The following is a 3028-nucleotide window of genomic DNA, read 5'->3' as shown; positions in this document are numbered from 1 at the left end:
AAATGAAGAAGTGTGGTGGTGAGGGAACAGGCTTAGATACAGAATGCCAAATATCTCACTGATGGCTTAGGCTACCCGTAAATTGGATACAAATGCTAAAATCACATCCCTGTGGTAGTGAGAGAGAGCAATGATCTTAGGTTTATGGTAAGGAAGAGATTTCTATGGGAATTCTATGGAGGGGTTACTCAACGTTTTACTGGTGTTCAACTTCAGCATATTGCCCAACCCATTTAAAGACTTGTCTTTGTGTAGTATTTGATAGATTAATATATATTTAATATATTTTTCTACCCAATTTTCCTTATTAAATTAAAAAACTGTGGTTCAGAGTGATAAAGCGTATTGAAGTTGGTACCATTAGAATATAAATAACATTTTTCTGGCCAGGCTCAGTGGCTTACACCAGCGGGTGGATCACCTGAGGTTAGGAGTTCAAGACCAGCCTGGCCAACATGGTGAAACCCTGTCTCTACTAAAAATACATATATGTATATGTAGCTGGGCGTGCTGGTGGGCGCCTGTAATCCCAGCCACTCCGGAGGCTGAGGCAGGAGAATCGCTTGAACCCGGGAGACAGAGGTTGCAGTGAGCCAAGATCACGATACTGCACTCCAGCCTGGGTGACAGAGTAACACTCTGAAAAAAAAAAAAGAAATATATATATATATATATATAAACATTTTTCTGAATAGACATACTGATATGGTTTGGCTCTCTGTCCCCATCCAAATCTCATCTTGAATTGTAATCCCCACACGTCCAAGGAGGGACCTGGTGGGGGGTGGTCGGATCACAGGGACAGTTTCCCCGATGCTGTGCTGGTGCTGGTGAGTGAGTTCTCGTGAGATCTGATGGTTTTTTTGTAAGAGGAAGTTTCGCCTGTTTTCTTTTTCCTGCTGCCTCGTGAAGAAGATACTTGCTTCTCCTTTGCCTTCCGCCATGATTGTAAGTTTCCTGACCCCTCCCCAGCCACGTGGAACTGTGTCAATTAAACCTGTTTCCTGAGAGGTGCTCCAGCCTCCGCGCGGTCAGCAGTCAGCGCCATAGTGTCCATCCTCCCGCATGCCCTGCAGGTAGCGCCCCCGCCTGCGGCCCAGAGTGCACTCGCGCCTGCGCCATCTCCCGGAAAAATTTCGCGCCACGCAGAGATGACAGCCAAGGAGATGAAGGCGACCGAGAGTGCGGCGCAGCCGGCGCCGCTGCCCAAGAAGGAAGTGGATGTCAGCCCCAAACAGGATGAAGGAGTGCTGAAGGTCATCAAGACAGAGGGCACAGGTACAGAGATGCCCATGACTGGGGACCTAGTATTTGTCCACTACACTGGCTGGCTGTTAGAGGGCACAAAGTTTGACTCCAGTGTGGATCGCAAGGACAAATTCTCCTTTGACCTGGGAAAAGGGGAGGTCATCAAGGCTTGGGACATTGCCGTAGCAACCATGAAGGTGGGGGAGGTGGGCCACATCACCTGCAAACCAGAATATGCCTAGAGTTCAGCAGACAGTCCTCCAACGATCCCCCCATAACGCCACGCTTGTGTTTGAGGTGGAATTGTTTAAGGAAGAAGATCTGACGGAAGAGGAAGATGGGGGAATCATCCGCAGAATAGGGACTCGCGGTGAAGGCTATGTCAAGCCTGATGAGGGCGCTATGGTGGAGGTTGCGCTGGAAGGGTGCTGCAAGGACCAGCTCTTTGACCAACGGGCGCTCCGCTTTGAGGTTAGCGAGGGGGAGAACCTGGATCTGCCTTATGATCTCGAGAGGGCCATTCAGCACTTGGAGAAAGGAGAACATTCCACTGTGTACCTCAAGCCCAGCTATGCTTTTGGCAGTGTTGGGAAGGAAAAGTTCCAAATCCCACCAAATGCCGAGCTGAAATATGAATTACATCTCAAGAGTTTTGAAAAGGCCAAGGAATCTTGGGAGATGATTTCAGAAGAGAAGCTGGAACAGAACACCATAGTGAAAGAGCAGGGCAGTGTGTACTTCAAGGAAGGCAAATACAAGCAAGCTTTACTACAGTGTAAGAAGATTGTGTCCTGGCTGGAATATGTCTAGTTTTTCCAATGAGGAAGCACAGAAGGCACAGGCCCCTTCACTGGCCTCTCACCTCGACCTGGCCATGTGTCAGCTGAAACTACAGGCCTTCTCTGCTGCCATTGAAAGCTGTAACAAGGCCCTAGAACTGGACAGCAACAACGAGAAGGGCCCCTTCCGCCGGGGAGAGGCCCACCTGGCGGTGAATGACTTTGAACTGGCATGGGCTGACTTCCAGAAGGTCCTGCAGCTCTACCCCAACAACAAAGCCGCCAGGGCCCAGCTGGCTGTGTGTCAGCAGCGGATCCACAGGCAGCTTGCCCGGAAGAAGTTCTATGCCAAAATGTTTGAGAGGCTGGCTGAGGAGGAGAACAAGGCCAAGGCAGAGGCTTGCTCAGGAGACCATCCCACTGACACAGAGATGAAGGCGGAGTGGAAGAGCAACACGGCAGGGAGCCAGTCTCAGGTGCAGACAGAAGCATAGCGCCTCTCACCAGCCCTACTCCTGAGGCTGCCTGCCCCCCAGCCTCCCCACTCCACCCTGTTAGTTTTGTAAAAACTGAAGAATTTTGAGTGAAAACAAAACAAAACAAAAAACTCCTCTTTCATTTATAAATTACACAGTCTCAGGTATTTCTTTATAGTAGTGTGAAAATTGAATAAAACACATAATTTCACCTTGTAAGGTGAATCCTCCTTGGTTCTCAGGTAACCAATGTTTTAACACTCTTCTTTAAAAGGGCTTTTCTTAATGTTGGAAAAATTTCCCAAAACAAAAAGTGCAATAGGGACATATTAAATTTAGCAACCAAAGTGAACAATGTCTATTTTGTTTCTAGTTTCCTCTAGTCACTGTGCTCCTTGGTCACTCCCACACCCTAAATTCTGAAACAAGTGGGCACTCAAATCAGTAAGACCACAGTGGCACTCAAATAAAAAGCCCTCCCAGCATCCCTCTTATTTCCCCTAGGAGTTGTTTTTATTTGCTTTG

At 48.2% G+C, this 3028-nt stretch overlaps 1 pseudogene; it reads left to right on the top strand.

Annotated features, from left to right (window-relative positions):
* Positions 1–1151: 1151 nt before the first annotated feature.
* On the top strand, positions 1152–2671 carry LOC117978680 (peptidyl-prolyl cis-trans isomerase FKBP4-like; annotated as a pseudogene).
* The last annotated feature ends 357 nt before the right edge of the window (positions 2672–3028 follow it).

Source organism: Pan paniscus, chromosome 11 (assembly GCF_029289425.2).
Source record: "Pan paniscus chromosome 11, NHGRI_mPanPan1-v2.0_pri, whole genome shotgun sequence".
In the NCBI taxonomy this organism is placed as follows: domain Eukaryota; kingdom Metazoa; phylum Chordata; class Mammalia; order Primates; family Hominidae; genus Pan; species Pan paniscus.
The sequence above is the reverse complement of the archived record's forward strand: the minus strand, read 5'-3'. Positions and strand labels throughout refer to the sequence as shown.